The following is a 19,809-nucleotide window of genomic DNA, read 5'->3' on the forward strand; positions in this document are numbered from 1 at the left end:
GATCGTTAACCCACTGAGCAAGGGCAGGGACCGAACCCGCAACCTCTTGGTTCCTAGTCGGATTCGTTAACCACTGCGCCACGACGGGAACGCCTGGCTTATTTTAAACTTGAGTTGTATGTCATTTTTGTATAATATTTGAGTATGTAATTTTGTATATGGGTCATACATACAGGCTCTTAATCCATACCAAGTTAATTTTTTGTTGGGCTGTGGTGTAAGGGTCAAAGTTCAGTACGTTGCATATGACTGTCTCATAGTTCCAGCAAGATTTGTTGGAAAGATTGTTCCCCGTTGAGTTGTCTTGGTTCTGACAACCAATTTGAAAACCAATTCATCAGGTGTTGTATGGGTCTATTTCTATTTTTACACCAATATCATACTTTCCACACTAGCCTTTTAATTTACCTGAATTCATTTGGTGTAAGAGCTAAAGTTAAAACCTGGATTTTTTTTTTTCCCCCTGGGGTTGGCAGGGATTAAGCTTTTCATCGCTACTCTTTGGAGGGGGTTCATTATATATAGATTTATTATGCCCCATATAAGAGTATTTCTGAGCAATTCTTTTTCATTGACGTGACTGTGGTTCTAGGGTCAGGTCTATGAAGAGTGTTTTGATTGCTATTCCTACCTGGGAGTAAAGAAGGAGCCCACAGTTCCACCTGCTGTGGAAAGACTGCCTCCCCAGACCTCCAGACCACCATCAGCAGGAGTGAACAGGGCTCCTGACAAGCGCTCCCTCCTCCGACCTCCTGAAAAACCCTGCCTCAGGCCCCTCAGGCTGCTCTCAACAGTCCCTTTATCCCTATGCAGATCAGGCCCCCCAGAGTCCCAGAATTCCCAGGGCATCGTTACCCCAGGATTCTACGTCCCACATGGCTCCGTATTTCCCTCTTTGACCCCATCGCCTCCCTATCCCACGTCCAGAAACTCGTGGTTTGGCATCAGTCAACTTGCCCCTGTCTTCAACCTCATTTTGAAATGTCCCTTTTGCTTTCTTGCTCTAATGGAAGACTGCCTCTCCCATAACCATTCCACTCGCCTTGCAGCCTCTCAAGGGGTGGCGTTTTTCCCTCCTGCAGTCCTTGTGTCCCTGGGTCTAGGGCTGCGACGTGCCCATTTTGCTCCTTAGTGCCACCTCTAGACAGTTTGCCCTCCTTCTCAGGAAAACCCATGTCATCAGATGCGACCACCCATTTCTCCCCCTTTCTGCTGTCGTTTATCGACCTCCGAGTCCCTCCTCATCATGCCTTACAGATGGTAACTCCTTGCCCACAGTTACCCTCTCTAAGGCCACTCGAGCCTTAGTTTTTGTCATGATCCTGGCTTCCACAGTACCTCAGCCTCTCACTCCCATCCCCAGACTTTACCTGCAAAGCACTCCATTCATCATCTCAGTTTGAAGCATCCCACTGTCTGATAAACACTGCCTCTCTCTCCAGCTCCCTCCCTCTAGTACCCCTACTGCCACAGTTCTTCCAGGGACCCAGCAAGTGTTTCTCTTCACGCTTTCCTCCTTCCCCAGCCCAGGGTCCACAATCCAGTATTATACTCTCTCCCTTGCCCCTCACTGTGCTACAGGCACCTGGCAAAACCACATCCCTGGTGAAACGCAACCCTTTTCCTACCGTATATCTGCACCCACAGGCTGCCCAGGATTGAGAAATAACCTCAGTTGAGCTGACCAGTCTCACTTTATTTATTCAGCTAGGTTTTTGGTTTTTTTTTTAATTCTTGAGAATTTTTAGAATTATTATTTTTAAAATTTTTATATAACTTTTCATTTACACTTATTACAAAATACTTCCTATGTTCCCAATGTGGTACAATAATACATCCTTGAGCCTGTCTTACACCGAATACTTTGTACCTCCCACGCCCTCTTCCCATTGGTAACCTCTAGTTTATTCTCTGTGTCTGTGAGTCTGTTTCTTCTTTGTTATGCTGCCTCACCTTAAATTAATGACCATAACCCTCCCTAAGTGAGACCTAAACACTGCCCAGCAGTCATACTCCATCCCCAAGTCTACTCACACCCTCCCTCCCGCCGATGGCTTCACACCGATGGCTTCACACCTCCTCCTCCACCTCACTCTCAGCTGACAACCTCTTCCTAGTTTGCTAAGAAAATAGAAGAGACGTTCCATGGGCTCCACCACTACTTCCTCCACCCACCTGCATCTGTGCTCAGTGACTCTGCCTTCCATTTCACTAATATGGGGGAACCTTCCGTGCTCCTGTTTAAGGACATCTTCCTTTTTGGGGCACCAGATGCCATCTCCACCTGTTTACTCAAGGACTTCACTCCAACTTTTATCCCCCTTCTCACCTGCATCATCAAAATTCCCCTCTCTCCAGGTTTATTCCCATCCACACCCAAAAATACTGCAATTTTTCTCTCTTAAAGAAAAACCTCCTCTTGGCCTTGTATACCCCTCAAACTGTCCTCCGATTTCTCTGCTCTTATTTATGGGAAAACTTCTGAAGGTTCTGCTGCCTTCACGTCCTCTCCTTCCTTCCTTTCTCCCGTGCACTCCCCTCAGCCTCCAGCACGACGGCAAGATACCCCTGTCAAGGAGTCTCCATGTTAAATCTCAAGGCTAGCTTCCCTTGCCTCTTTTCTAGAGTGTAGGCGTTCATCTCTCCCTGCTCGGCGCCCTCGCCTCCCTCTCCTGGTTTCCCTCCTGCCTGGCTGATTGCTCCTTCACGGGCCCTCTTGCTGGCACTTGTTCCTCTCTAAGGTTCAGTCCCTGGACCTCGCATCTCCACTCACTCTGTTGTTAATCTCCCCCAGAGTGGCTTTAAATATAATTCAGTTGTTGACAACTTCCAAATTTATATCCCTGGCCTAAATCTTTTTCTGGATTCCAGCTCATATTGTCTCTAGACAGTCTCCTGAAGCCAAAGCATGGCTGCTCCCCCCGAGGCAGGCCCAAGCTTACCAGGCCTGCCCAGTCTAGAGCGCACCCACATCCATGTAGACATTTGAGTTTTAAACTCCAATCTAGAGGGCAAAAATTAAGACTTTGCCTCCGCACAGGCCTTTAGAGCCAGGGCAGTTAGAGTGGCCGAGCAGCTCACGGGGAAGTACTCCAGGGTGGATCAACGTGGCCACTGTGGCTGCATCTTACTTGCCCCTGACATCTGTGCACTCTGCCTGCTCTGTGTCTCCATCCTGCCTTCCTCCCCAGGTGCAGGGGCACAGCGACCCTCCAGGAAGGCCCAATTCTGAGGACACTGCCCGTCTATCTTGTGGCCTCGATGCATTGTCTTACTTTTGGGCTTCATAGTTCTGTGGGCCGCCACGGGGACCAGGGCAAGTGGGGAGCTCTCTAAGGCCCCTCTGGCTCCTTTTCCACCTTCTCTGGAGCCAGACCTGACCTGGGGAACCCCCGTGGGCTTTCCCAGCCCAGTACCCACAGATGGGAGGCCACGAGCAGTCTTCACTGCAGCAGGAGGCGGCAGTCTCCAGGAAGCCTCCTCAGTGGGCTTCTTAGCAGCAAAGGGGATGGGATGTAAGGCCGTCTTCCCCTCCCCACATCACTCAAGGCTGCAATTTTGCAAACCAAGAATTAAAGGCTGGAATACTCAGTGCCCTGCGGTCTCCCAAAGTGGGAGGATCCTAAAGGAGGCTCAGCTTCCCTTAGAAGGCACACTGGCAAGAGGTACCCGGGAAAACAAGCAGTCTTGGGGCACCGCTAATCTGCTTCTTCCTCTTCTTCAGAGTGTCTGGCTGAGCCCAAATTGAATTATTAACCTAGTCCTGTGTGCCCGTGTCACTTTTCCAGACAACCAGTTTATTCATGACTCGCCCACTATCAATTTCAACATGCAATTTGCAATGAAATTTGACTGATCAGCAATACCATAATTAGTTGCAAATGTCTGTGCTTGTATTTGTTTGGTGTAGGGGCTTTTTCATTAAAGTGACGGAGGCCAGTAAATGCCATGACTTTTCTCTGGAACATAGGACTAGCAGCAGTTGGACCAGAAACAAGCAGGATGGTAAAGAGACTGGGGGGGTTTGAAGCCGCAGCACCAGGAGCTGTGTGTTACCCTGACCCTCTGTGTGGACAAAGAGGACTCCGAGTTGGACAGATGATAACCTGTGTAATCTGTGGCAAAGAAGGGAACTGGAATTGCTTTGCCTGGCCTCTCCCTCCATCTCCCCAGATCTGCTTGCATACCTCCAGCAACAGGGGGCTTCCTACCAGATGAGGCAGCTCTACTTATGAGAAACTTCTTCCTCGCCTGGGCTCCCACCTGCAGTTGTAGGTCTGCTTCACTAAGTCCAGGGTTCTGGTCTCAATGCAGAAACGGTCCCATTGCATGGGCTGAGGCCGGGCTCTAAGCCTCAATTTATTCACCTGGAAAAGGGGAATTATGCAGTTGTCTCAAGGATTATAACAGAGTTTCTAGCTGCAAGCAACAGAAATCGATTCTTAAGCAGATTGACTCAGTTGACTTAAGCTAAATTGATTTAAGCCCCAAAATAATAAGGATATTGAGCATTTCAGAGAATCTCTCGGCAGAGCAGAGAAGCAGCCCCATAGACTACACGGCTTTGAACAAGGCCCCAGGTCACACTGCAGTACTCAGTTGGGATCTTGCTGTCGTCACTGTCACCACTGTACTGGGCCAGGTAGGCTGGGCTGCAGCATCCTGTTCACGCCCTCAGGAGTCACCATCCCCACTGCCCTAGGAACACTGGCCAGCTGCACCCCTGATAACCACCAAATGCTTCTTTGGGCCACTAGCTCCTGGGTCACAGTCTGGAGCCCATGTGTCTGATGCCCATGTGTCTGATGGTCAGAGCCTAGGTCATGTGCCCTTGCCCAGCCACAGGGAGGCTGGGAAACACACGCACGTGCTACTTTCAGCCTCTCTGGTGGGAAGTGGGCTCCGCCTGAGAATAAGGGGAATTCCCTCTCACAGGAAGAGGGTTCAGATCCTGGGTAGCCAAAAAGAAGAACAAAGAATCATATACGACAGTAGATGTTAAAGAGGTTTGAAAAGGTATCAAGCTCTGCTAAAGATTAGTATTCATTCCAAAAATATTTCTGCAGATGCAGAGGGAAGGGAGTTGTGGTCCTGCCCTCAAGGAGAGTACAGTACAATCAGAGTAAGGAGGCATGGGCCAGGTGATCCTTGTTCTAGGCAGGGGCTGGTAACTCCTGTGGATGTCAGGATGCCCGGATCATATTCTGCTTAACTATGAGGTCCCAGGTCCCAGGGCAGTGAGCAATATTTGGGGATTTCTGAGGCAATCCAATGTTTTCCTAGAGGTGGATGTTACCTCGTATTCTCACTGGATCCCAAAGCTGTGCATCAGTCCACTGATGCCTTGTACAGATCCAGGTCCAAGGATTCCTGCCCATACACATTTACTTCCTGTTTTAGAACTGTTGTAGTTTCCCTGCTTCGTATTTGTCCCTCATCTTCTGGTCAAAGCCGTCCAACTTTCACTGGAGAATCCACTCCTCTTCCTGTGTTCCACTTGTGTACTTCAGGTGGAGTTAATTCCCTGTCTTGAGCGTCACTTGTGAACCAGGCCTGACCAATCAGAGAAGCATGGGCCTTGTGCACCGTTCCAAGCTGCGTAATGGTTTAGGGATGAGCGCGTGATGCAAGCCAAGCCACAAGGTCCATTTGGAGTCAATACCAAGTATTTAAGTAGCCCAGAAAAAGATGTTGTCCTTTCTTCTGGACTTAGATATGTGAGGGGGTCATCTTGGAGCTGCTTGCATCTATCCTGCCATCACAGTCTAAGAATAGCATCAATGCTAAAGAAAGCAGAAATGAAGAATGGCCTGGTCCAGATGACATTTTTGAGCCCCTGGACTAAGCTGTGCCTGAAGCCCCTTAACTTTTTCTTTATGTAAACCAACCAACCAGATAAATAGATTCTTTTTGCTTAAGCAATTTGTGGTGAGTTACATTTTACTTAAAGCTGAAAGAGTTCTAATTGATTCCCACACACATACACTCTGCTAAAGCACCCTGAGCCAATTCCTTAGGAAGATGCACAGTGAAATCACCAGAGGGCCTTCTCTCTGGTACAGTAGTTCTTCAGAACCTCATGATGAGGTAAGTCTCCACAAATCATTCCATTTTACAGATGGGAACACTGAGGGACAATCAATCAAGAGCCCGAGCTACACAGCATTGACCTAGATGCTGAGCCTCAAGATGCGGCTGCTCTGGAACCATCCCCTTACCTCCCCAGATCTTAGCTGTAAGTCCGCATAAGCCAGCGGACTTCTGGATGTACAGCTGTGGCTGAGGTTGGGAGACTAGTCAACCGAGAACATACTCGGTCTGTGTAGAGTTCAGGACACTAACCCAGGTCTACTGTTCCTGCTGGCATCAGGGTAATAATCAAACGGAGGGCCCCTGGCCGCACCTGGGCCGGGTCTTCTTAAAGGCATTTCCGGGGCTTGCTCTCATGCCCTCTCACGATGCACCCCCACGATCACCCCGAAGGGACCCTGTGTGCTTCCAGCAGTGAGCGGGAAACAGTGGCATTTGCTCCTAATGACCCACCTTCAACGTGTGAAAAGCATGACCCGAACTTGAAGGGAGCCGTCTTCTTTCCCAAGGAAGATATTAAGGGGCGCTTCTTCCAGAGATGTCGTCGGCTCTGTCGTTCCAGGGATGGAAGACCTGGACCAGGGCGAGGGACATGAGGACAGGCTCCCGCTTTGAGGAACCCCGCTCGAAGGTGCTGATAGTAGCAAGGAATGAGGGTCCCCTGAATTAGAAGCTGCTCAGAAAGGGACAGTCGGAGACCTTCCTCCTCAGCCTCTGGGGACAGCCTTCCAGCACCCCCGGAAGTCCCGAGCTTCTAAGTCAGTTACACAGGTGGACAGCCGTGGCACACGTGGCGAGATCTCCTGGGGCACAGGGAGCCCCTGTTGTGTTTATGGCCCCATGTGACAACGTTGGAATGCCTGAACCTGCGTGGCGTCTCACTGTTCTTACCCACAGTCAGAAAGATGGGTTTCCCAGGATGGTTCCAGCTTCAAGCATGTTGCCCAGCTGCCAGACCCCATGTTCCTTTTTGGGCTTTTGAAATGATAGGGCCTGCCGAGGCCTGGACAGGACTCTGTTGCCTCTAGGCCCAAAGATCTGGTGCTGCGTGTGCCCTACAGTTCGCCCCAGAAGCCCAAGCTGAGCAGGATTGTTAGCAGGCCGAGGGTAGGGGTCCGGGCACATCGTTTCTGAACCGCTTCTGGAATTGGGCTGGCAAGTATTTGCAGCCTGAGAAATGAGCTGAGCCCTTGCCTTGAATCTGTCCTTCTCCAGTTCTGCGTTTCCTCACAAAAGCGTCACCGCTCACGCACACACACTCACACCCCAGCCCAGGTCAGGCACACCCACGCCTTTTGCCTACCTCTCAAACAGGGGCCAGCAAACTTTGTGTACAGGGTCAGGCAGTAAATATTTTAGGCTTTGTGGTCCATGGTTCTGTGCAGTCTCGATACAAGTTCATTGCCTGTGATGTGAAAGCAGCCAGAAACAATATGTAAATGAATGGGCATGGCTGTGCTCTTTTGTTTATGAACACCCAAATCTGAAGTTCATGTAATTTCCACTTCTCATGAAATATTATTCTTCTTTAATTTTGTTTTCAACCATTAAAAAATATAAAAGCTATTCTTAGCTTCTGAGCTGTACAAAATAGGCAGAGAGCCAGATCAGGCCCTCAGGCCACAGTTTGCCAATTCCTGAGCTCCCTAAAGGCCTAGCAGTTAACAATCCAGTGTCATCCCTGCAGTGGCCGGGGTTCGAGCCCTAGCCTAGGAACTTCCACGTGCTACAGGTACAGCCAAAAAAATTAATACAAAATAAAAACCTGCACATAGTGTGCCTATTCCCTATTCTAAAACGTGCTGTCCTGGGGTCTGGACCCCCAGAGTCACTGAGGCAGTCATGTCCTCTAGAAATATGGGTGGTAATTAAGTGACCAAACCTTCTGGTTTGCCCAAAACTGAGGTGTTTCCCAGCATGTGGGGTTTCAGGTGCTAAAACCAGGACAGTCTCAGGCAAATCAGGACATTTGGTCACCCTAGGTAGTAATCAGTTACCCAAAGAGCCAGGCCTTAGGAAGGAGCTGGCTGGGGTTCCAGAGCAGCCCCTAGGGCCTGCCCCATGCACTGCCTGGTCCTTGCCGTTTGTGGTGGGGCCTGTCCCACCCTGCTTGGCCCTAGCAGGGAGATGCCCCCTCCTCCAAGCGAGAAAACCTCTGTGGTCTGGGCGCTCTCAAAAGGCAGGAAGTTGAATCATCAGCTCCGGTAACGTCTCCGTCAGTCTGTGGGTCGGCCTGGGGAGCTCAGGGCTCCAGGCCCAGGGGGCTGGCTCCACTTTGTTTGCTGCTTTCTCTGAACAGAAAAGCTCCAGAAGGAGGCTTCCACCGAGGCTTCTAAAGAAAAGAAAGCTTTTGAGTTAGGTGGGGAGGAGAGCTGGGTGCAGGTCCACTGGGGTCCTTACCTGACTTTGGTCTGAGCTTGCTGTGTGGCCTTCGGTTATTCTCTCACCCTCTCTGTTTCTTTGCTTTGGCTTCTACCACAGAAATACTGATTCTTGAAACTCCCTTGATTTAAGAGTGTGGATGGTGACCAAAGTGAGAGCATCCTGTGTGCCTGGAGGAGTCCTTCTAGCTTTATGACCAGGGATGCAGGATGCTCAGACACACATCCTTGTCTGCCTTTCACCTGGGAGCAGGACCTGACCGGCTCCCCTGGCTCAGACCGCAGAGGTTTTAGGAAGGTGACAAGCCTGAGTTTAGGGAGCTGGAGATGAGGAGCAAAGGAGCAGCAGCAGGTTAGAGAGGGATACCCACAGATAGTACCAGGGATGCCCTCTCCTGCCTGTGCCAGCCCCTGCATGATCTCATTTGATCCCCACAATGACCCTCTGAGCTAAGGACTATCATTATTTCTATTTTATCCGTGAGATAAATGAGGTCCAGAGAGGTCAAGTACCTTGTCCGTGTTCAAAGAGCTGCCAAGCGCTGGGGCAGGCATTAACTACTTTGTTAGATTAATGCTTTGAGGTGCGGGGGCTGTGGGCTGTGGCTCAGGAAGCCCGCAGATGGCAGTGGGGAGAGATGAGCTTCCCAGAGAGGCCTAGGGTGGGGTCAGGGGCGAAAGTGTTCTTCCTTCCTGATACGGCACGAGGACCTCCGCAGAGTACTTCAGAGTCTGGGGTGGGCTGGGCTGGGGCTCAGGCCCCTGGAGGAGGCCAGTGACGCCACACAGATGCTCCAGAGGTTCTGCCCGGGCCTGGTGAATACACTGCACGCAGAGTGGGGACTGAGCACTGACTGAACTGAACACAGTCAGCCAGCCCTGCTCCAGAGGTGCCCCCTGCACACTCCAGGTGCCTCTCCCTGCCCGTGCGTGGGTTCTGTACACAGGGCTCAGACCACGGGCCACAGAGCCCATGCCCTGCCTTGCTTGGTTTCCCTCTTCCTCTGCGAGGAAAGGGACATTGAGAGACTGGCAGGTCTAACCACGCTTCGCAGAGGACCAAGCCCAAGACGGGCCAGGAGGGCCACGGAGAGGATGTGCTTGCTGGAGCGGAGCCAGCCCCAACTTAGGTGTCCTTAGTAGCTTAGCAGGTAGGCAGTCCTGACGAAAGACACCAACCCAGCAGTCCAGGCCGCTGACTGGACTGCCAGCGTATGCTCAGGCCAGGCCTAGCGATGCCTTCTCTGATCAGGTTCCAAATCCCTGAGCATACCTCACCCTCTCTGGGGCAGCATGAAATTCTCCACGAAACTCTTCATCTAAGAAGGGTTTTCGTTGACGTCCACCATGTGGGCAGGGACTGGACTGGTAAAAACAGGGATTTTTAGAGGCTTCATTGGGACCTACTGGGGGCCAGGCCTGGCTGGCGCCTCGGGGTCTGGGGTCTGGGGTCCAGGTGCAGGGGCCGAGGCTACCCTCCTGACTCTTGGACCTGGGCTGGACCTCCGCACACTCCCAACGCCCCAACCCCTTGCCCAGGTCTCCGGAGCCAAACTCTCCTTGAAGACATTTGGCATCTGTTACCTGGCTATTTTAGGCAGCCCTGCCGAGTTGGACTCAATCAGGCAAAAGTGAGGTAGTTCCTTATTAGACACGGCTGGCTAATCCTTCCAAAAGAGCCTTTTGGGGTGCCGGGGGTCTTGTGGGGAGCACACCCCTCATCCTACCCTCCAATTCCTCTGGCACAAGCAGAGGAGCAGCCTGGGCAGCCCAGCCTTGTCCGGGGACTCCGCACAGAATGTGAGCTCCATGGGCACGTGCGGGGCTGAGGGCCAGGGGCAGCACAGCGCTTTTGGCCAGGGCTGGGCCTGGCCCGCTTCCCTGCCCCCGGCCCCTTCCCACCGGAGACAAGGTAGAAGGGGACTGGCCGGTTGAGGACACTGTGGGACTGTGCTCAGGGAGGGACAGCTCTGGGCCTGTGAGTGTCAGCCTGGGGGTGGGGCCTGGGAGGCCCTAGTCTTTCCCAGTCCAAAGGCCACCAACAGCCCAGGGGCTGCGGGTGGAGGGGCTGTTCTTCAGCCAGGGAAGGACAAAGGGGGCGGGCTGGCGAGGAGGAAGAGGCTGGGCCAGTGCATATCCTGGGGCCTGAGGTCATCTCTGCCCGGCAGGCTGGGCGCCGGGAGCTGCCCTCGGCCTCTCCCCACGCTGCAGCCTGGACAGAGCCCTGCAGGATAGCCTTTCTTCTTCAGCCCCTCCTGCTCCTGGGTGGCAAGTTTCCTGTAGGACCTGAGTGAGATATCACCAGGCCGCCTGTCTCCAGAGGCAAGTCCCTGCCCAGCTACTCCTGGCAGACAGTCTCCCCTTCAAGGCATTTTTCCTTATCAGGGGTGGGTGCTGTCAGACTGGCCAGGATGGAATTTCTTACCTGGGGGCTGGTGCATAAGGGATCTGGTCAGAGAGCTCTTTGCAAGCCCCTCACCTTGCCCCAGGTGGCAGTGCTCCGCTGTCACCTTGGTCCCTGGTGGAGCCAAGTGGGCTCCATGGGGATCCAAGGGGTGAGAGTGAGGCGTGGCCGGAGCAAAGGGGATGCAGCAGCCAGGGCTGTCGCTGTGGGATGGTTCTGCTCCAAGGCGCTGAGTGCCCTGTCCCGGGACGGCGAGGAGCCTGGGCAGGGATGGTGAGGAGGGAATTTGGAAATGGCTGAGGAGCTGGACTCAAGGCCTCCACCTGGGCACTGTGCTGTGGGCCAAAGGAGCCCTCCCTCAGACCATGAGAGTCTCAGGGATCAGAGGAAGGTCCCAGCACTGGTTGGGCCTAAGGAGAAAGAAAAGCTATTCAGACCAGGGACGGGGGTGGGGCCGTGGCAGCAAGAGTCTGGAGGTGGGAACGTGGCAGGTAAGTGTCAGGACCAGTGAGACACCCAGGGAAATGTGTACAAAGGTTGCGGGCGGATAGCTCTGGCCTTGAGCTCCATGCCCTCCCAAGCTATTGCCCACTGTGATGGGTCGAAGTGTGCCCCACAAAAGATATAGTGAAGTCCCAACCCTCTCGCATCGGTGACTGTGACCTTATTCAGAAACAGGGTCTTTGCAGATTTAGTTGAGTTGAGGTCCTTAGGGTGGGCCCTAGTCCAACACGTTAGCTCTGCTTATAGGAAAGGGACATTTGGACCCAGACACGGGCACACACGAAGAGCACCACGCGAAGACAGAGATGTGCAGATGCAGGGGGAAGACAGCCTGGAGGAGGTGAAGGCAGAGGTTGAAGGCACACTGCCATAAGCCAGGAGCACCACAGGCCCCTGAAGCTGGAAGAGATGAGGAAGCCTTCTCCCCTAGAGGCTTTGGAGGGAGCCCGGCTGTGCCAACACCTTGATTTCAAACTGCTGGCCTCCAGAACTGTGAGAGAACACAGTTCTATTGTTTAAGCCGCTCTGTTTGTGGTACTTGGTTCTGGCTGCCCCAGGAGACTGACACCCCAGGCTGGTCCTGCATCCCGGGCTACCCTTCCATCGTGTCCGTGCCCCTCCAGCTAGCCTGCTCACTGCTTTCAAGTGCCGCACCTGCTCCATGTGGCAGAGTCTAACGTGGCTTCTCTGTGTCCCTCAATGTTGAGCCCTTGTCCGGGAGATCTGTAAGGTTTGTGGCCAGCCTGCCTCCCAGCCTAGACTATTTGCTCCTTTGGGCAGAACTGACCTGCAGGAGGGCAGCATGGGGCCTGGTACACAGTAGTTGCTGGGTCACTGTGAGATAAATGGAGTTGGTGAAAATGGCATGTGCCATCTGCTCCTCCACAGCCTGGCCCAGCTCTTGGTGGGCTGAGAACCATCCAGAAAGGATATAGCATCACCCATGCAGGCCACTCGCAGCTCCTCCGCTCTCCAGTTCCCTCCAGGCCCCACGTGAATCTGAAGAACTTGGGGAAATTCCTAACCTCCTCCTTCAATCGGGTCATTGGCCCTAGGAGTTTGCCTCAACATAAACTGCTCAGGTCCCTCCAACAAGGGGACTGTGTCTGTGGCTCGATGACTCATGCCCACAGCTCCATCCCGCAGCCTTGGGCGGGCCCCAGGCCTGGGGATGATGCCAGCCAGAGCAGACAAGGAGCTTGGACATCCCGCTGCCCCAGCCCAGTCCCCAGGAACGGAGTGTTCTCAAGGCTTCGGGACAAAAATCTGGAAGTAGAGGAAGCAACTCTCATTTGAACGGAGATCTGAGTGATGAAAAGAAGCAGACAGAGGCATCAGGGAGTTCAAAGGCCCTGAGGTAGGAATGAGCTTGGCATGATGAGGAACTGCAAAGAAGGTAGGGGAGGTTAGAGCGTGGTCAAAGAGAAATGTGGAGCCCCGGTGGCTCAGCGGGTTAAGGACCTGACGTTATCTGTGGTGTGGGCTTGAGCCCTGGCTCAGGAACTTCCTGGTGCCGTGGGTGCAGCCAAAAAAAAAAAAAAGAGAGAGAGAAAGAGAGAGCAGGAGAAAGAGAGAAGTCAGTGCAGGGGTAGGACGTGTGATTAGACTGGGCCCACCTGGATAATCCGGGCGACTCCCTCCATCTCAAGGTTCTTCATTTACTCATATCTGCAAAGTCCCTGTTGCTGTGTAAGTAACATATTCCAGGTTCTGAGGAGCCCAACATAGACGTCTTTAGGGGGCATCATTCTGCCTAATTCGAGCTGCATCTGTGACGTACGCCGTAGCTTGCAGCAATGCCGATCTTTAACCCACTGAGTGAGGCCAGGTATCCAACGCGAATCCTCTGGAAACTAGTTGGGTTATAAACCCCCTGAGGCACAGTAGGAACACCTCTCTCATCCTCTTGTCTGTCTCTCTCACTCTATCCCTCCATTTCTGTTTACCTCTCTACCTACCTATTGGGATCTGGCCATGGAGCTACTGACCTGTCACCTGGTCACAAGTATATCTCTCATCTTACCCCTTATCAAGTATCAGCAAGTTGTCTCTCACTCTAGCATTCCTCCAGGGCTTTACTCTTTCAGTGTGATAATGGCATCACCCCTCAGCCATCTGTCTAATGAACTGACTTTTTTTTTTTTTTTTTTTTTTGGTCTTTTTTGTCTTTGAGGGCCACACCTGCAGCATATGGAGGTTCTCAGGCTAGGGGTCCAATTGGAGCTGCAGCAGCCAGCCTACGCCACAGCCACAGCGGCTTTAAACTGACTTTTAAACTCTCTCTTATTTAGTGGTCCTCTGTCCATGATGAATTATCGATCATCTTGCTCCATATTTGCCCATGTGTCACATGTGTGGACATTCTTTGTCAATGTCTGCAAATAAATCCAATAAATACTCATTGGGTGCGTGTCATAGGCCCGATTTGATGTCATGTATCAGTGAAATAAAGGGCAGATGACACCCCTGGTAGCTATATTGGGTTCTTTTTCATCATCATCATAATTATCACCCTCAGTGCCATCATTGCCAATCCATACATATTGCTCAAATTTGTTATGCTCTGGACCATTTTTATATGAACTTTCCAGCTAAATCCGGAGTGACTTTTGTTGACCAGCCTTCCTGTGTATGCATAAGGAATGCAGACTCATTTTAACTTGATCTTAAAGTGTGGGTAGAACAGTGTATCTGTTGGGCAAGAATCTCCTACATCAAATAACAAATCCTAAAGTTAAGTGGGAATTATTTTTAGGTTGTCTGGGCAAATAGCACAAAAGACAGGGATTCCAGAGATGTGGCACCAGGCCTGTGTGGATACACACAGCCACACAGCACGCACTATTCACGCCCATGGGTACACACAACTGCACACATGCACATGCAGGCACAGGTACACACGCTCTCTCCCCGCTGCCCCCACATAGCAGCTCCTTCCTCCCCCCACGCACATGCAGGGCTGAGGCAGACACTTCTGCACTGACTCATGTCCTACCTCATCTTGTTTCCAGTCCAGGAATCTCACCTCCCCACCTGGGTTGTGAGGTCTTCTGGGGCAAGGATGGCACCTGCTCTTCCTTGGGCCCACTCTCCCAGCCCGGTCAGCCGGAGGACCGGACACCTAAGAGCTGCTTGCCTCTCCTTGAACTCTGAAAGCAGTTGGCGATCAGAAAGGTAAGGAGCTGGATGCCCAGTGGCAGAGGCTCTCCAGGGACGTCCCCACTGCCAAACACAGTTTTCCGGTGCTCCCTAGGAATCTGCCTTTCCTGTCCTAACTGGATTCCAGGGTAATGCAGGCTTTCTTTCCTCTGTACAACTCTCCTAGAGGAGCTGTGTTAGCTGGATAAGCTGCCCGGAGCTGGCCTAGCTGGAGAGCAGCTCGACAAGAATTCCTTTGTTCCCAGGCATCTCTGTGGCACAGGCATCCAGTGTCAATTCCTGTCCAAGCCTCTCCCCAGGGCCCTGGCAGGAGACCCAGCACATTTGGAAGAAGCCCGCCACCTGCCAGAGCTGCAGGTCCTAGATGCCCAGAAGTTATAGTGCCCAAGGTCACCCCAGGCTCACAAGTGACTTTGTCCTCAGTCCTAAGGGAGGAATAGCTTGCTTACTAGTGCCTGTAGGAGGCTCCCAAGGCAGCCACCTTGCACCCTGGAATACCTGCTGGCAATGGGAGGCTGGTCTAGGCCAGGGCACCATTAATGAAGCCTTGACTGGGGTGAGGCATCTCAGAGCCAGCTGGCCTTGTTCCTCTGGTTCCACACTGAGCCTCGATCCTATCTACGTATCTGACCCCATCCAAACCCACAGTATGCCCCTTCTCCGTCTGTGATATCCTCAGGGCAGGGACCTCATGAAACTCATCCCTGTAGCCTGAAGCCAGCCCAGACCAACCCTAGGAATTGTATGCACAACAAGTCTCCACCTGTGCACAGCTCGGCTCACAAGCTCACCAGCATCCCACAGGCCCAGTGCCCAAGCTCTGACCTCTGGCACCATCTGTGTCTCTCACCCAGCCCAGAGCCCTCACTCAGTGGATTTCATTAACTGTTTAGAGCTCACCAGGTAATGAATTTGTTCCCTAAGGAGCCAGGCTGGACTAGGCTTCCTCAGGCCAGATGAGTTGGGAAGAAGCGGTACTCTACCTGTCAGAGGAGGGACCTTTTCCTAGAGGCCATACTGCTCAGAAGCTTCTCTCTTCCCACGCTGGGTCCCAGTTATAGCCTGGCTCATGCCAAAGTCTCAGCAGCAAAGGCCAAGTGGGGCTTCTCCATGCTCTTCCAGGAGCTCAGCCTCAGTAGGAAGGGTCTGGAATGGACTTAGACTCTCAGGCTGGGCCAGAGAAACCCTGACACTGGGGCTCAGACAGGGCCAGAGAGGCTCCAGGCCACCCAGGAGTCAGCACTTTTTGCCCCTGCCTGCCAGGACCATGGTCTAACCGTTGTTGTGCACATTTGCTCTCTCCAACCTTGCTTCTGTTCTTGGAGAATTCTGAGCACCTGTCGGCCAACCAGCACTGCCCAGAGGGCAGAGGGCAGAGGGCTTCATGGGACTCCCCTAACAACTGCAGTCTACGGCCACAGCCCTACGCTAGCCCGTCACCCCTTCCCAGCCTCACTTCTTATGCTCCAACACAGGCAACTGCTCTCACCACTTTATTTTTTCTATGAAATTACATATATCTGTGTGTCTACATTCAGATTTAAAATGTAGACTCGTTGTAGGCATTTTTAATGTAAACGGGATCATATTGTACATATTACCCTGCAACTTTCTTTTCACATAACACTTTTATTAGGGCTCTTTCTACATCAGACATACAAAACCACACAATGCTTCTTAGTTTGCTGCCTTCTTCTTTTTGCTCTTGGTTTATTTAGTGAGTTCTCTAGTGACAAACATTCAAGCTATTTCAAGTTTTTCACGGTTGCAAACAATGTTGTAATGATGCTCTTAAACAGATCCTCTAGTGCCCACATCAGAGGGTCTCTGGGGGAGATTCCTGGAAGCAGACTGCATGTGCTCATCTCCTCCTCCTCCCAACGTGGGGCAGCTGTGAGCGCTCACCTTTCACTCTCGAGGAGCGTACTAGAATGTTTGCCTGAACAAAGGGCCGTTCCCTTTCCAGGAGGAAGCTTGGGGCCCGCTCTGGGCATCCTCATGTATTCTCCACGGCGCTCTTGCAGACCAGGCAGACACCGTCCGTCTCTCGGGAACATCCTCCATCCTCCCATCTCATCTGAGCTGCCTTCTGTGTTTAGGCCCGTCTCTCAGCCGCTCTCAAGAAACTCTCTTGACCCACAGGTTCCCGAGACAGCTTGTTATACCCTGACCATGCCATCTGTGCCTAAGAACTTGTCTTCCTAAGGAGACCTAAATCCTTAGAAGACAGGGTCTTGCCCTGGAACTCACTGCCCTGAGAAAGAGCCTTGTTTGTCTAGACGCTTGGAAAATGCATGCTCTTTCTAAAACCAAGTTACCTCGAGCATGGCTATGAACTCATCAGTAAATGTATGAAAAATGTCTTTATAAGACCGCCACGTGGAAGGAAGATATGTGCTTTGCTTTATGAGAAACCCTGGAAAAGGGAGAAAGGATTTGTCCTTACAGAGTTCAACTTGACTTGGAGCCGGTGCCTTTGGTTCTTGATGGTTCTTGGATTGGGCCAGGCCCCTCAGCTCCAAGTGGGGTGTCTCACACTTTGATTCTGGTCAAGCTGGCCCCTGGCTTGGCTGGAGTTACTGCCTGCTGCCAGTTTCTGGGGAGGCATTTGGAGACCCCAGGGATCTTCCTTGCCTTCTGCCATCTGTGGCCACTGGGCGGGGTCTGAGCGTCTGAGAAGGGACAGGTGGCCTGGCTGGCACATCAGCTAGACATCTCCTGGGGCTGGTCAGTACCATCTTTAAACCAGCTGGCAGAGACTCCAGAGGGGTTTCTCTCCCTGTCATGCATTTATAGCACCACAGGAAAAGCCAAGGCTGGGTCTTGCCATAGATACAACCCTGGGCAGTTTTTCTCTCTGTTCCAAACTGTAGCTGCAGCCCCTGCTTCGAGCCTAGGAGGCAGAAGCTGCTGAACTTGTCTTCTCTTGAATGCCAAACTATATGCTTTGCACAGGGCTCGGCACAGAGTAGGCAGCCAGGAAATATTTACCGAATGGCCAATAGAATGTTCACCTTCCCTTAGGGGAGGCCCAATGCCATTGAGAGAGTAAGGATTGAACTCCAGGAACAGAATACAGAAGAAGGCATGAGCCAGCCTCACTTGCGTCTACGCAATCTTCCCAGATTTCACTTTTCCTTTCCGGGTTCCCAGGATTTCTCCAGGAACTCTAATGTTAGGGCAAGGGTGTGATCCACTTTTCCTAACCCTTTAAACCTGTGCTACTTCAAGCATAATCCATGGACCAGCAGCATCAGCCTCATCTGGGAACTTGTTGGAAATGCAGACTCTCAGGCCCCACCCCAGACCTAATGAATCAGCTTCTGCCCTTGAAGAAGATCAGGTGATTTATGTGCCTGTTACGGTTGGAGAAGTACTGCCTTAAGCAGCTAGCGCGTGAACATAGGACTTGTCACCTGGCCCAGAGGTCAGCTGCTAGCGTGTGGCTAACTACAGTTGGGCTTCTGCCTACCTTGATGACTCAGACACCTTATTGAGTCAGATATTTTCTGTCTCTCCAGTCCTTGAATACTGTCCAGAACATAGTAGGCACTCAATAAATAGTCGATGAATAAATGCTAAATGATTCTTATGCTGTTTTCTCCATTCAGGGTGCTTATAGTGTGCTGGACTTCTGCTTCTGGACATAAATTGCAAGTTATTAAAAAGGGTTTTTTTGGTTTTTGTTTGTTGGTTTGTTGGTTGGTTTGTTTTGGTTAGCACTAAGAACCCCAGGAAGAATGGCTACTATCAAGTGAGCAATTAGTGAGTGCCAAGCCAGTGCATGGCACCGCAGGAATAAGCTCTTGGTGTTTTACAAAGCATGGTTCAAGGACAAGGGCATCAAGTATGACCAGGTGCTTGTTAAAAATGCAGATCCCCTGGCCCTGCCCCATGAGAGCCTTTGGAACTGAGGCCCAGAAATATACATTTTAAACAAGCATTCCAGACACACTAAAGTTTTGACATTATTGCATCGCTAATTTACAGAGGAGGAAATTGCAGCACAGAGAAGTTAACTGCTTTGTGCCAAGTCATGGAGCTGGTGAATGGTGGAGGCAGGATTCAAACCCGTGACTGCCTGAATCTGGAATCTACAGTTTTAACCATATTGTCTGTTATGCTGGAAAAACGGATGCCCAGGCTGATTGTGTGTATTTAGCCACACACATCACTCGGTGTGTATTTCATGTGTCCACAAAGTTTGCTAGACTGTGAGCTCTTAGGAAATCTTGGAAGGCAGTGAATGTTTTATTTCTCTCAGTATCTCGAGCATCCATTCCTATGCCTGGCATCTGAAATATCCTCAGGAAAAGCCATTTCAATTGAATTTCTATGTGTACATAATTATCCATTTCTACATACACGGAGGACCTGTCATTTTCAGGCAGAATCTTGGACCAAGCTATCGCAACCATAAACGCTCCCACTCTCTTCACTCGTTCAGCCTTGTGCTCATGCCACTCCATTGACACGGCTCTTGTTAGGTCCCCAGTGGCCTCAGTGTGGCTGAACTTAGTGATCAATTGTCCCGAACCCTTGGCAGCTTTGGACACAGGGCTTTCCTTCCTCATAAAACGCTCTCCACTTGGCTTCCGGGACAGTCCCTCTATCTCTCCGAATGCTGTTGCTCCTTTTTTTCTTTTAAACTTTTTTTGATTTTTTATTGTGGGAAAAGATACATAATACAAATTTTATTATCTTAGGAAGTTCCCGTCATGGCTCAGTGGTTAACGACTTCGACTAGTATCCATGAGGACGTGGGTTCGATCCCTGGCTTCCCTCAGTGAGTTAAGGAATCCAGTATTGCCATGAGCTGTGCTGTAGGTCGCAGACACAGTTGGATCCCGCGTTGCTGGGGCTGTGGCGGAGGCTGGCAGCTACAGCTCCGATTCGACCCCTAGCCTGGGAACCTCCATATGCTGTGAGTGCAGCCTTAAAAAGCAAAACACGGAGTTCCCGTCGTGGCGCAGTGGTTAACGAATACGATTAGGAACCATGAGGTTGCGGGTTCGATCCCTGCCCTTGATCAGTGGGTTAACGATCCGGCGTTGCCGTGAGCTGTGGTGTAGGTCGCAGACGCGGCTCGGATCCCGCGTTGCTGTGGCTCTGGCGTAGGCTGGTGTCAACAGCTCCGATTAGACCCCTAGCCTGGGAACCTCCATATGCCGCAGGAGCGGCCCAAGAAATGGCAAAAGACAAAAAAAAAAAAAAAAAAGCAAAACACAAGAATAAATAAAAATAAAAAAATAAATTTTACTATCTTAACCC

General features: G+C 51.5%; 1 protein-coding gene and 1 long non-coding RNA gene across 7 annotated transcripts in view; one reads left to right on the forward strand and one right to left on the reverse strand.

Moving 5' to 3' along the window:
- The window catches only part of JADE2 (jade family PHD finger 2), a 146,058-nt gene that overhangs the window by 66,263 nt on the left and 59,986 nt on the right, over positions 1–19,809 (forward strand). For 4 of the 5 annotated variants that reach the window (XM_085014574.1, XM_085014571.1, XM_085014572.1 and 1 more), the window contains exon 7: positions 14,391–14,553. The gene's annotated coding sequence lies outside the window, so the exon portion shown is untranslated. Of the gene's footprint in view, positions 1–10,606; positions 10,794–14,390; positions 14,554–19,809 lie in introns of those variants that run through there. The other variant, XM_085014579.1, reaches the window with a different exon arrangement.
- Positions 4,188–14,511, reverse strand: LOC106507323 (uncharacterized). Of its 2 annotated transcripts, XR_001303225.3 has the most exons (4): positions 14,375–14,511; positions 7,394–7,495; positions 6,544–6,663; positions 4,229–4,367 (listed from the first exon to the last, which is right to left on the reverse strand). It is a non-coding gene; the product is annotated as an uncharacterized LOC106507323 (long non-coding RNA). The 2 variants fall into 2 exon arrangements; XR_014838806.1 differs by lacking the exon at positions 6,544–6,663 and having other exon boundaries at positions 4,188–4,367.

Source organism: Sus scrofa, chromosome 2 (genome assembly GCF_054392235.1).
Source record: "Sus scrofa isolate SSC_HxYL_T2T_F1_AM1 chromosome 2, Sscrofa_HxYL_maternal_Yorkshire_Landrace_v2.0, whole genome shotgun sequence".
NCBI lineage: Eukaryota > Metazoa > Chordata > Mammalia > Artiodactyla > Suidae > Sus > Sus scrofa.